The sequence below is a fragment of the Thermobia domestica genome, chromosome 16 (genome assembly GCF_964235325.1).
Source record: "Thermobia domestica chromosome 16, izTheDome1.hap1.1, whole genome shotgun sequence".
NCBI classification, from domain to species: Eukaryota; Metazoa; Arthropoda; class Insecta; order Zygentoma; family Lepismatidae; genus Thermobia; species Thermobia domestica.
Window position 1 is genome coordinate 95,485,225 of NC_137469.1, and position 14,462 is coordinate 95,499,686.

General features: G+C 35.4%; 1 long non-coding RNA gene across 1 annotated transcript; it reads left to right on the forward strand.

The window, feature by feature from the left end:
• The first annotated feature begins 325 nt into the window (after window positions 1-325).
• On the forward strand, window positions 326-12,273 carry LOC145672786 (uncharacterized). The gene is made up of 4 exons (XR_014128654.1): window positions 326-456; window positions 8,031-8,166; window positions 10,180-10,284; window positions 12,133-12,273. It is a non-coding gene; the product is annotated as an uncharacterized LOC145672786 (long non-coding RNA).
• The last annotated feature ends 2,189 nt before the right edge of the window (window positions 12,274-14,462 follow it).

The following is a 14,462-nucleotide window of genomic DNA, read 5'->3' on the forward strand; positions in this document are numbered from 1 at the left end:
GGGTTAAAATATGGGTTGAAAAAAGTGGTCATAAAAGAGAACGAATACCCCCCCCCCCCACACACACACAGAGCACATCACAGCCAATGAACGTACATATTAGACCCAGAACGTCCAGTTTTAGTGCATTGACTTATGCGTAACATCCATTGATGGTCCATATTACGTTCGGCAATGGATATCCATATTCTGAACTTGAGTGGATGGTCCATTGGATGTCAATATTTAATCCACAAATGAAACGTCCAAGGACCTACATTATCTGGATAAAAAAGGGACGTACGGAAAACAACATTAAATTGTTAGTGACATCGCATGCGCAGATCCTTGCACAGTGCACTCTCAGCCGGTTTGAATTGAATGGTTGATTAAGGTTGTGGAATTTCAGTAATTTATTTACGAAGACCTTTCTGTGTTTAGGTGAAGAAGAAAGATAGAATAGGAACTGCGAAAAAGGTAAGATACGATTGATTAAATTTATATAGATTTATTCCGGTGCACCATTTATTATACAACTGAAAGTTTTTGTGTATGTGGACAAAAGTAAGTAAGTATATATATCAGTGAATTCGAATGGTGAAGGGTGTAATAACATCCTCATATAAGATATTAGTGAGGTTCGTTCCTTCTGCACCAAAGCTCAGGACTCAATTCGACATTACTCGAGAAGACGGTTCAACCAAATTTTGACAGATTTCTTACATTCCCAGGTTACATTAGAGTTTTGTATTTCTTTTAGCCCAGCATGCACAAAATGAGGAGCTCCATTACTACTTGCAGATTGACTTCAGGAGAGCTCAGTATGGGTTACTACTGTATCACCGGACTAATTTTAGAAAATTTACCAGATAAATTGGAGGGTTTCTTTTGGTTCGTGAGTAAAACTAAGTTGAGGGTGATAGTTACCAAAATACCTGTCGTTAGTTATTTTTGATATTGTACTATATATATGGGAGGCGGAAGGGACTATTTGGCGGTATATTTGTTATGATTAAGGCCCGGATGTTTATGTTTTTACATATTTTTTCCTTCGTATGTACGCTGGTGAAAATATGAAATGTTCGCAAATTACGAAGTAAGGAGCCATATAAACCAAAATCACGTTACATATTTTTACACATTTTGAAGTCTGCTACATATTTTTCGTCTACTGTACATATTTTACATAAATTCAGTTTCCTTGTTCCTTTTCGCTAATTTTCTTTAAATAATACGCAAATAAAGATACATGGAACAATAACTAAAAATGTACTTTATTTATTTATCTGTATTTTTTCTCTCACTTTGTTCAACCGATTTGAATTGCGAGAAAGCAGCGTTAAAACAATTCGTACACTCAACAATATGCAAAGAAACGCTGTCAGTTATCGATTCCAATTATGAAAAAAGAAAAAGATTTGTTTTTTATATATAAAGAAAGAAAACAATATAAGGATTTTTGTGCTTATCTCCTTTGCAAGCAGACGCCACTCGGATGTGTGCCGACAAAACAAACTAAAACACACACAGTTTGCTAGCTTTCTCACCTTTTTTTATATGTGCAACCTCTACGGGTGGTGCTGTTTTTAATAATGTGTTTACGAAGTCTATTTGTTCCTTGTTAAAACTTGAATGTATCTATCGAAAGTTAGTGAAGTTTTCAAACGCACAGTTATAAACTTGAAAGTTCCAAAGGTAAGCGTTCTTTCTCATATATATATATATATACGAGGGTCATTCAATAAGTAAAGAGACAAAGTCTATATTTTTAACACTCATCAATGTTTTTTTTGTTTGTTTGTTTGTTTGTTTCAGGGGTGTTAGCTGGCAACCTTGGGATATGCTCTGATCTGCTGTTTCGTAATTTTATGTCAACATAACTTCAAAAATATCAATTCATCATGGCAAGTCCTCTAGAAGATTGCACCTTAGATGAACAGCGCTCAGTCATTAGGATTTTAGTCGCAGAAGGTGTAAAACCAAGTGAAATTTTTTCTCGAATGTTGAGACAGTACGGTAACAGTTGTATGAACCGTGCGAATGTGTACAAGTGGGTTGATCGGTTTAAAAGTGGCCGAACAAGGTGATGAACCCTGATGTGGACGTCCAGCGGAAGTTTCTGGTTCTTCGTTGGAATCGAGGATTGACGGACTTATTCGTGATAACAGAAGAATTACTGTTGAAATGATAGCTGAGGAAGTTCAAGTAAGTGTTGGAACTGTTCACAATGTCATTAGGAACATTTTAAAGTACAGAAAAACGTGTGCCAGATGGGTTCCCAGACGGTGCAAAGGTGGCTTCGGGGTAAATCGAAAGATTTCTTCGCCAAGGGAATTAGGAAGCTGCAAGAAAGATGGGACAAATGCATAACTGTAAAGGGTGATTATATTGAAAAATAGCCTTAGTTTTGAAAGATTGAAATAAATCTTTATTGATCTATAGCAATTTGTCTTTTTACTTATTGAATGCCCCTCGTATATATATATATATATATATATATATATATATATATATATATATATATATCTTTTGATATTCAATAATGTGATTTTCATTTCTCCACGAGACAATTTTATTTGTTCTTAGTGAAAATTTTAACGTACCAGTGACAAGTTAGTGAAAAAGTTTTTCCATTGCGTAGAATTATTTAGTGGTTCATTGTTCGTCCCAAAAGTAACTGCCTTTTGTTTAAATAAATATTTTTTATGTTTATATGTTCAATAATGTGATTTTTTACTTCTTGATACATATTTTCATTTGTTTCTCCTAAAAATTTGTACGCATCTGTAGGAAGTTATTTACACTTCTTAAGCTTTTATCACATAAATATGTTACAGTATATTTATGAGCTAAGAAAATAGCAAGGACACAAAATAAACACGAAAAATATTTTCACATATTTTCATATTTTTAACATATTTCTTACATATTTCATTGATTTTTGTTACATATTTATGTACATATTTCGGTACTTTATACTACATAAAAATCCGGGCCTTAGTTATGATTTTTGGGAAAGACAATGCGTAAATGGCAAGATCGTGTCATATCGTGATTGAGTTTTATGAAGTTATACAAAAATGAGTGTCAGTTGTCGAAATTGTGTGAAAGGCATGGTCTACTAAACAGGCAAAAAGTTTATTGTGACTAGTGTAAACAAATTGAAGCTACAGAAAAGAAGAGGAACATTTAACCAAAGCTAATCGAGTATAATCTAATTTAGTGCATTTTGGTACTTTTTTGGATTGCATGTAGTACCTCCCCCAAAGCTGTGCAACACATAAGGCGTGCATTTTATGAAATGAACTATTTGATGAAATTCTTTTTCCACCATCCTCGTTAATGCGTATACTCATCGCCGCTGACGCGCCTGCTCCCTACGGACGCTGTTCCTGCTCTCCTGTTTTGACTCGATTAGGTGGCATTCGTGCTTTTTGCTGGCCACGTAGCACAAATTAGTCAGTGTTTTATGGACTAGTTTTTATGCCATACGTTCACATCGTATTTCGAACAATAATCATTATCAAGTGACCCAGGGCCAATATCTAGTATTTTGGGTGAGAAACTAAATAATATTCCTTTTCTTATTTTCGTATTCTGGCAATACAGCAGTAATGTCATAAGTATAAATACATTGCAGATGTGAGCTCCTCCGTGGCTAAGCAGCTGGCGTGCGAGAACCGAGTTCGATTCCCGGCGAGAGCTCAGGTGGTTCGGATTCCACGTTAATCAGTAAGTTTACGTCTTATATAGCCTAACTGATGAACGGGACGTTAAACTCAACAGCAACGACATTGCGGATACCGATTCTGAAAGACGGGCCTGAGCCTAATAAAAAAAAATCGGGTGTGTGGCATAAAGCCTACAGTGCATGATGATGTACCAACTTGTGCTAGGTGACCAATAAGAAGCACGAATGCTATATTTTCGAATCAAGGCTGGGGCGCAGTAGGGAGGGCGTACGTCCGTAGGGAGCGGGCGTTTCAGCTACGAGAGTTATACGCTAAACGAGGATAGTGGAAAAGCACATATACACATAAAATACTTCCGCTATCACTCGAATTCATTTTAATATGGTGTGCACTGACAGTAATTACTTATATTCACACTTTCATTCCTTCACGAAATGTGTTTCCCATCATATTTTACCCATAAATTTTCTATTTGGTGGGATCGTTTGCTTGGATGAACCCCTTAATTCACATAGCGAGCGATAGCGAGTAAAGGCAGGTTGTTAGAGCCCCGTAGGGCACATTACTTTCTTGTTTTATTACAACTGAATGGGAGGCGAGTCAGTGTTCTGCACCCCTTCCGCTTGAATATGTTGATGCTATATGAAATGTTCTGGGAAGGATCTAGATAACTGCTCCATTATTACGTGCATTTACATCAGGTTAGGTTAGGCCTAGTTTGTTTCAGAGTATAATGAGAGCTCTTGGACATTTTACACTTCTAGTTATCGCTTAAAAGCTCTTTTCGCATCATTTCTCGTCTGCTCAGAGGAATGGGATGAACATGTATTCGCCAAGCGGTGTGTAAAGTCTCTACCGAAGTTGCATACATCAAACTCAGTAATGAAAATGAAATGAAATGAAAGCTTTAAGTTTTACGTCCCACGGTTATGCCGGTTAGGCTAAAGGAGACGGTGATGATGAGAGATGAGTGAAATGGTGGAATGAAGAAAGTGGGAGGAAACGGGAGAACCCCGAGAAAACCCACGAGCACGGTGTTTGTCCACCACAAAGTTCACTTGGCGGGGGCTGGGATCGAACCCGGGACCCCAAGCACCAGAGGTGAACGCTCTACCACTGAGCCACCGCGCCCCCCAACTCAGTAATGTGTATCGTTAGATTTAAATAAGGAGAAGAAAAGTAAAAAAGAAATAATTTAAAGATGAACCCTCCCTCTGGCCCCAATCGACAATAGCACAAGTTCCTTGAGTCCACCTCTTTTCCTTCTTTTACCTTTCTTCTCTTCACCTGCTTCCCCTTCCCCCTTCTAATTGCTTATGCTCCGTCGTTTCGTAAACGAATGAAAATTATATTTTTGAGTTTTACGTCCCACGTATATACCTGTTACGCTAAATGAGACAGTGGTGATGATGAGAAATGAATTAAATGGTGGAATGAAGAAAGTGGGAGGAAATGGGAGAACCTCGAGGAAACCCACGCACATGGTGTTTGTCCACCACAAAGTTCACTTGGCGGGAACAGGGTTTGAACCCGGGGTCATATGCACCAGAGGTGAACGCTCTACCACTGAGCCATCGTTTCGTAAAGTGAGAATTCTTCAAGTCATCTGAAGGCATTATTTTATAGTGAAGATACGCTTTCACAATACGATATACTAAAAACTTTTAGATGCAGTATATATCTACTTAAACATATCTGCAGATATTGTAATATAAGTACTGAAAATACTGCACAATAAAAACTGAAGATGCTGGATCATAGACACTCAGATGAAAGTAGTCGCCAAATTGTGTATTTCCATGTACTTGTTTTTTATTTTTTTATTTTTTTTTTTTCCTGAGTTATTTTTTCTGTGTTCTTCCTGAAACGCTCCCGCATTTCATTACTTCAGTGTGTAACTTATCGTTACAGTGATTAGAGAGAGAGAGAGAGAGAAACTTTTCATACCCTTCCCCTTTTCCTTTTCCGTATAGATTTTTTTATCGTGTATTTAAGTATCAGCGCTTTGCCAAGAAACAGAATGTCAGTTAATAAATAAACGTTAAAGGTCTATAGCATCAAATTTTCTTTTTTTTGGCATCATAATAGTAAAGTTTACTATTTACAGTATCCTTTATATTTATTAAGTTGAAATAATTACTAGCAAATGCTAGCAGTGATATTTTTTTCTTCGTCACATCTGCCACAGATGGATAGAAGAAATGTCATTGGTTAAAGATTTTAGCTCCCAGATTTCTAGAAGCTGGGAGTAGGAGATGTAGAAGCGTCTTTTCTTCGAATATCGGTGTTGGATTAACACGTACAATGTAACTATAGAAATTTTCAGTTTTAAAGTTTCGGCGTAAAAGGTATATCGACGAGATGAGGTTGAGTGGAAATTAGTCGCAATTCGGTGTGTAAGTGAAGACGAATAGTGTAATGACATCTATGCGTATTGATATCTTGCGAAACTTCATAAATACATCCACATATTATTTAGTAACGTTATTATACGATATATTTACAATATTTCCAATAGCGAGGAAGATTTAGTAAGGAAAAAGTAATACAGGTTAACACATCTTATGTTTTTTTCATTATTTCGGTATTTTCCAGTTTTTTGTTGTACTTTATTTTCATTCGAATTAAGTATTTTCTTCCTACTTTGATTTCGTGTGAGAGGAAATTTTCATCTCCTTGTATACTTCATGCTGTTTGTCATGGTTCCTTCGGGGCAGAGCGATGTGATGTGGAGGGACATGTGTGTGAGCTCACAGTAAGAAAGTTTAACGTTATTTTCCACCACCGACGGACTTGTACTAATAACTATCTCATTTAATTTTAAGCTTTCCTCCGGACATGTAATTTATCTCTATTTACTTAGTTCACCTTTTGATTATAGTAATTTCTTTTATTTAAATTTTCTTAAACTTTTTCTTTTTTAATTTTCCTTTCTATTATCTTTGCTTTTTAACCGACTTTTGGGGTTTTTGTTTGTTATATAGAATTTGTTTGTAAATTCCAATTCTGAAGGTTGTCTAGCGGAGACGAAATAACTAAGGTGCAGTTACTAAGGGGGGACTTTCTAACGGTGGTCCTCCTTCGTATCTCTGCTTGGTCACAGACTTATAGCTGGTTTGAGGATAGTATAATCGGTCTGTATTGAGAGGACCATGCGTTTTTGGGGTCTATGTCTAATTGTTTCGGTTTAAGTCAACAAATGGTTGCAAGTTTTTGTTATTTTCTACGACCTAAAATTGTTCAGGTTTTTTTTTTTTTTTTCTACTTCGGTTGTTTTCCTTGTATCTCTGATCAACGATGACTCCAAGATGTCGATTATTCAAAAACCAAGAAACTAGCGTTATTAGGAATGGGGAAAGGATAAATTTTAAGTTACTTGATATTTTTATCGGCTTGGAGGCATTCCATGTTCGCTCTAATTGTAATTTGAAAAATATTAATGTGATTATTTCGAAGTTTAATATTTTTCTTTAATTTGAATATGTCGAATTATTAAATGTAAATAAAAATTCCAGCTGAAAAATGTTTATTTTCTATAATTTGTAGACGAATGCATCCTAGCAACTAATGGTAGTTTAGTAAGATTTTAATTTATTTGTGTATTTATATATGTTAGGTTGATATGGTGGTGTGGATTTACTCCGTTTTGGTTATAAAGAATATTTTAGTAGTGAATGATTATATATATGAGAGTAGAATCAATGCCCAGCTTAGGCATGCACTGAAAACAGTATCAATCGAACTTATGAGGTAATATCTAATTATTATTACTCATTTAAATATGATCTATATATATATATATATATATATATATATATATATATATATATATATATATATATATATATATATATATATATATTCAGTGCTGTATAGCGCAGAAGAAGATATAGCAATCGTTGAAACGGCGACTAGTTAAAAAAAATAATGAAATTATTTAATTACAGAGTTAGGTCGTAAGTGTTTTCTCTCAGGGTTATTCTTTTATGTGGATAAATTAGATACTGTTTCTTCCTTTTCTTTTCTTTTATCTTCTTTTTCTTCTTTCATTTCTTTCCTACTCAAACGGCCATACTCATGTCATCTTATTCTAAAGACATTTCCTCTGGAATGTATTATTTTTCTTTTCTTCGGTAAAGTGGCCGCCTTATTCAACACATGGTTAATATTTGCTATGTTTCTACGAAGATCGTTGCTATGCAGGTGACATGAGAGATGGGGTTAGAAGTACTTTATATGTGAACACTTTCATTTACCTAATTTTAGACTTTTATTATAAATCGGCTTCCTTTATTTTCTACTACGCATAATTTTGAATTAAATACACTTTGTGGATTTTTTTTTTTTTTTTTTTTTTAGGTGAATTACTTAGTGAAGTTGGAAGAATAGATGCAATTGAAACGTCAGTTAAGTGATGCGGTGGCAGTGAAGTGCAGTTACTGTGGTCTAAAAGGCAAGAACACATTTGGAAAATTAAGAATGAAAGTTGTTTTTGGTAAGTAAATAGTACAGAATGTCTGGATAGTTTTTCCTACTTGCTCCATTTACTTTATGATAAATATATTGTCGGTTTTGAGGCAAAATACTTAATTGACATGGGTGGTGCATGGAGTAATCCACCATTTGTTTTCTCGATAAAATATTTTTAGTGTGGATAGTGTAATGGGATTAGTATTAAAACATACACTGTAAAGAAATGTTTGTTTTCAGAACCTGTAGAATATAAGCGCCTGTTTGATTTTGAACTTTTAAGTGAACATGGATATTATTGGTTACCAGACAATACGGAAACTTAACATCATTTGCTTTTGTGATAGGCATCACTTATTTGAATGGTGTGGTTAACAAACAAAATGTGCGCTTTGGACTAATGTGAATCCGGGATTGCTCCATAAAAGTATCATGCTTTGAGAGTAGCCATGGACTGATTTGAAACTTTATTTTGATTTACAGTCTTTACTCATGTGACTATTTTTCCAAGGCCCCCACAAGAATAAAAGTCTTCCCGGAAATTTGATGTAGCTCAGGAGACTTCATATGTGCAGTGAAATCGTGGAAAACATGTGCCGTTGTAGTCAGTAACATTCATGTTCGCTTAAATAATATTTAGATTCAAAGTGGGGCCCATATGAAGCATGATCGACGTTCGAACATTTCTTTCGATGCTAGTCTCATTGCAATAGCCTTGCAACTAAAAGCTTTATCGGCAAATCAAATAGTGGATTATTTTGTGCGAGACCCAATATCAGTTCTTCTTTAGGACCGACGATATGTGGCTGGGTTATTCCATGTCAACATAGTCCATAGCCCACCATCTCCAGAATTAAATGGCATTTGCAGTACTGTCCTAGTAGAAATGCAGTGTTAGGTTCATACGTGTAGCATGTTACCAGAGACACGCGTCTGAAATATAAAAAATTGTCAAAAATATTGCATCATCAATTTGGTTTTAGTCTTAATATTTAAAGATTTGGTTTTAGTCTTAATATTTAAAGGCTGAATTGTAAGCTATAATGAACGTAGATAAAATTGTAATTGATTTGATCATTTCTTCTAAGACAGTTAATGAAATTTTTATCCAGGATAACACGGAAATAAAATTTAGTTGACAGAAAGGGGTCGGGTTGAAAATGGACTGTAGTGTGATAATTTGACGTGCAATGACTCAAATATGTTTATCTCCTTTTTTTTAAAAAAAAAAAAATAGTACAATGTTTATGTTGCACATTTAATGTGCGATAAATATATTTTCGTAGTAAATGGGCTCAATGTTAGATAGGTAACATTTTTGAAGTCGATTACAAATATCTACCTTATAACATTTTTCCTTTCAATTACACATATCATGTCTTGCTCTAAATTAAAGTTAGAGGCAGCACCGTAACTTAGATTTTTTTTGGGGGGGAAGCATTAATATTTGAGCCCCCTCCAAAAGATTGTTTTGGACCCTCCCACAAAATTCGAAAATAGATCTCGTCTTAACATCTTTCTCTTACTCTTTGTGGGCCCTTCAGCTCTCTGCAGGGCCCATTCCGTACATGACAAATTAACTAAAGGGACAATATTTACAAATGTCAAAGCCATAAGAATAAATCTTATTTCTGGGGCACATAATAGTAGACATTTTTTACTGAAGTGGGTCCACGACACATTTTTGTTTTATCTACCTGTTGTGTGATGTTTTGTATATGTAATGTAGTGAACCTGTTTGATGCTATATTTATAATTACATGTATTACAGTATGTGGAATAAAAAATTGTCTTAAAGTGGGCCGCCTAGAACGGCGGGGAGCTTTCCTGGAGGGGCAGTTGCCCTCCCTGCCCCCCACAAGTTACGGCCCTGGCTAGAGGCAAACAGGCATGATTACATCAATTGCTGCAAAATTCTTTAGTTGCTGTTTTTACATTTTCTGGTTATAACTAGTTTAGATCTCATAGATTTGCAGATGTTAGAATGTCAAAATAATACACACAGACTCAACTATAACACATATTCTTCTTTCCACAGAATCCGTAGATAAAACTTGCGGGACAGTTACAGAGAAAAAGTGGAGACGATAATTCAGAAGTGGCTGCGACGAACGAAGGAGGGACAGGAGGGAAGAGAACAAAGGTTAGTTATGATTTATTGAGCAAGTATAGTTTTAAGTTATAAAATTCAACAAATTTCCAAAGTAGTAAAATGATATTACGTTTGTTTTAATGGATTGCGTAGAACATCAGGTAGACGAACAAGATAACGTACAGAATAGAAACTGAAGTTTAATGTACTCTGGCAACAAACTCTACGATACCAAGAAGCTGTGTTGTATTGAAGTAATAGTATACTTGCTTACAGTTACCCGTTTAATTTAATTTTTTTTAAATGTCAGGGTGTTTACTCAGTGTTTAACAAAACTTTTGAAAAGAAACATGATAGTTTCACCGAATAGCTTGATATTCATTTGTATTCATGCTACATAAGTAGTAGATTAAGATACGAAACTATAAATAAATACATAGAAGTGTTTAAACCTTTTAGGATTTCCACTTTTTGAGTTAACCTGAGACTTTCACTCAAACAACTACTGCTTCCTTAATATTTGTCGTAGGATCAAGGTTTCCAATGGTATAATTCGCTTGTCCGTATTATACACTAGAAACGAAAAAAAAAAAAAAAACTGAGAGATTTTTTGGAAAAAAGAAATCGAAATTTTTGCGCCCTTCTGGCCCGGGCCTGGGTACAGTCATGGTTCAAACGCCATTTTCTTCAGTATAACGAGCTCTTTCTAACGGTACCACTACATGTCCGTATCGTACACATGAACCGGAACAATCGAGAGAATCGGAATTTTTTCAGAAAAACTCACCCCGTCGGCCCCTCCGGAAAACACTTGAGCCTCTTGTACCCGACCCTGGTTTCACATAGGAATCTCAAAAAGAATGAGAAATACCTAATGGTGCACGCAATCCGTATGCAAAGTTTCAATCTGATATCTTGAAAATTAAAGGCGTGAAAAATTTCTGAAATTTGTTTTATTAAAAATTTCACGCCCCTCCGTCGCCAAGTTCATCATCCGGTTCCCAAACGCATCTGGGGTGTTCTTTGGTCCATCCTAGACTTGACCAATAAAAAAACCGGCTTAAATATTTGTTATAGAACCTAAATAAGCGATCAAATACGATACTACGCCATGGTAACAGAAGTTACTATAAAGCCTAAAAGGGTTAAGCTTTGGAAACAGAACGCCGCTGTTGAGCTTCGCACTGCCGCCACCTGTACATATATTATTTCGGAAAGGTGGGGATATATTCGTACTTACAGTATATATTTTTTTCCAATATTTTAGAAAATAATCCCCTTTAACATTCTTCGATCTTACAATGGAATGAGAAAGCCTGTTTCTTGGATGGAACGACTTTTGGGAGTTAAACTTGAAATTTGAGATTCATTGTATTGTGCTTGAACAGAATAAAATATGAAAAGGGAATACATTTTGTGGCCCAAGGCTGCAAGAAAAAAGTAGATTTTCAGAAACTTAAAACTGCCGCTAATAATACATTTTGTAGTTTGTATTGATTAATTGATTTTGAGTTTAATGTCCGTTTCAGCAGCGAGCCTATATGAGACGTGGACCTACTGATTAACGTGGAATCCGAACCACGTTGGCTCCTGCCGGGAATCGAACCCGGGTCTCCCACGCCAAAGGCGCGTATGCTAACCGCTTAGTCACGGAGGAGCTCATTTTTGTAATTTGTAGTTCAATTTGGAATTTGTAATTGTAACTTTTGTATACCTTTGAGTCCCGTTTGTATAGTTTAAAGCCAAAAGGTCCCAACTTGAATCCGTCATGTAATGTGTACTCTTTAAAGTTAAACATAAAGAACATTACTTAACAGCAACCTCATAATCTGATTTTCATTTTGATCGTTGTGATGTTGATTATACCTAGAATTAATTTTCCCATTTTCTTAATTTCAGAAAAAGGAAAAATGGAGCGCATGAAGAAAGAATCTCACGATATATCAGTATTACAATCGTATTACAATCTTATTCAATATATTAAAAAGACAAATATTGTGGAGCAGTATATGTAATTAGAGGTAATCCAATAAAGTATATTGTTATGTTATTCGTTTCTTTCTATGTTACGCCTTTCTTATTCTTTAATGTATGTAAGTTCAATAATTTGTAACGTTCTCGGCCATTAATGGACGGTATGTTTTGATTGAAGTTAATGCTTCTCCTATGAGTATAATAATATGCCAAAAAAAAAAAAAAAAAAAAAAAGGTTTTTGGGATAGTGTTAAAAAGTTTGGTCATCATTTGTTTCAATATGAGAAGTGAAGCGTAGCTGTCTTGTCTGTTCTCAATACTAAGGAAAAGGGAGAACTGATATTTCCAAATGAATTTGAAACTTTAGAGTGAATCGAGGGAGGTTTCGGTTTGTGATATCTTTCTACGCATCTACAAAGAGTGGAAGAGAATGCAGGTTTGAAGCTTTTTAATCAACAAATTGTATTAACTGAAGCGTATGGGCAGAATACTTTACTTTGTTAATTATATTTTGAGTTCTCATTTTCGGGAGATAAGGATGCATTATTGTAAGGAAGGATTAATTCATGTAAAATTGGAACTAGATTTGCTATTGATACCGAATCTTCAAATAGTTTGACCTTTCAGTAGATAAAAATCGAAAACCAATTATTTTCGTGGAACGCAGAACAAGAATTTTGACTGGAAAGGTACGAAATATTAAACGTATTAAAAATATTTCTCATTGTTTTTTTTTTTTTGTTTGCTCATAAAACTTTATAGTATAAATGTTGACGTGTGTATTTGTTGACTGATAGTAAAAATTGATGGAAGATGGCTTATTTAGATGTCACTTTGATATGGTAAAATTTAACCTATGTTAAAAATAGATTGATTCTAGATAGTATGGCTTCTGTAGTGGGCTTTAAGTGAATAATTCTTCTGTGGCAGTCCTTTAGAACATTCAGTGAAAGGCCATAATTGGTCCGTGTAGGGACCAAAAATAGTCACAATTTGTACGTTCAGGTTCCAATGATATCCACATATGGACATCCTCCACGTGAATTTGAAGTCCATAATTGGTCCTTTTTAGCTCAGAAAATGGACATATGTACGTCATGGACGTTCAGTGGATACATAGCAATTGTCCAAAAGTGACGTCCTGTGTATATCCAGTGGACGTCGTATGGACCAAAACCCCACGTCCTCTGAACGTCAACTGGACGTCGGCACGTCCATAATTAGTTCGTTTTGGTGCCAGAAATGTACCTAATATGTACATTCTGGACGTCTAGTGGACGCACGGCAACAGTGCCACCTGTACTCTCCCGTGTACATCCACTAGACGTTGTATGGACCAAAACCACACGTCCACTGGACATCCCGTAAATCCTTGTCCAAACGTTAAATGGATGTACATTGGACGTCGATGTGCTGTGTGGGCCTATGTTAGTAGCCTTTGCTATGTTACATAGGTGTTGGAAAATGTAATCATAGTCTTTCATTAGCTCTGCTGTGTTCGTAGTCGTATGTAATTTCTGCTATGTTAAAATATGGGTTGAAAAAAGTGCTTATAAAAGAGAACGAGTACGCCCCTAAAAAGTGGTCATAAAGGAGAACGAGTTTTTGGGGTGTTCGATTTTCCATGGTTGGACGGTACGTGGTCATGGCGTATCGTGCGACACTGAAAAATCTAGTACATGCTCTCAAGGATCACTGCGAAAAAACGCAAAAACGCCATAGATTGTGCCAGGTCGATCATTTTCCTACTACTGTCCTGAGTTTTCTGATATGTTTCTGCTGTTCTATGAGATAAAACAGGCATGATTTGCATAATGTGACATTTACGTTTTTCAGATTATTTTTTTTTCAAACCAGATGAAATGGAACATGACAAGAACGACAACATCGGGAGCACACAATTGTCTATTGAGTCATTGGAGTAAATTTCAACACAATCCGGCAAGCAATATTTTTGTAAAGGCAGAGATATTTGGAGGTTGGCGAAAGGACAAGTCACACGAAGAAATAACAGGATACGAACTTAATTTATCAATGAACGTAAACAATTGAACCAATTTAAGCAATGCAAGAACGTGAAAAAATATATATCTAGTGAGCTGGTATTTCAATTTTCAATTTGCTTATTCAATCAAGGTATGCATTATGCTCCGTTACGTGTTATATACTCCATAAATCACGTTAATTAATTCAAATAAATGTAAATACAATTTCTAATTGATTCCGCAGTTACTTTGGATATGAATAGTTTGAGT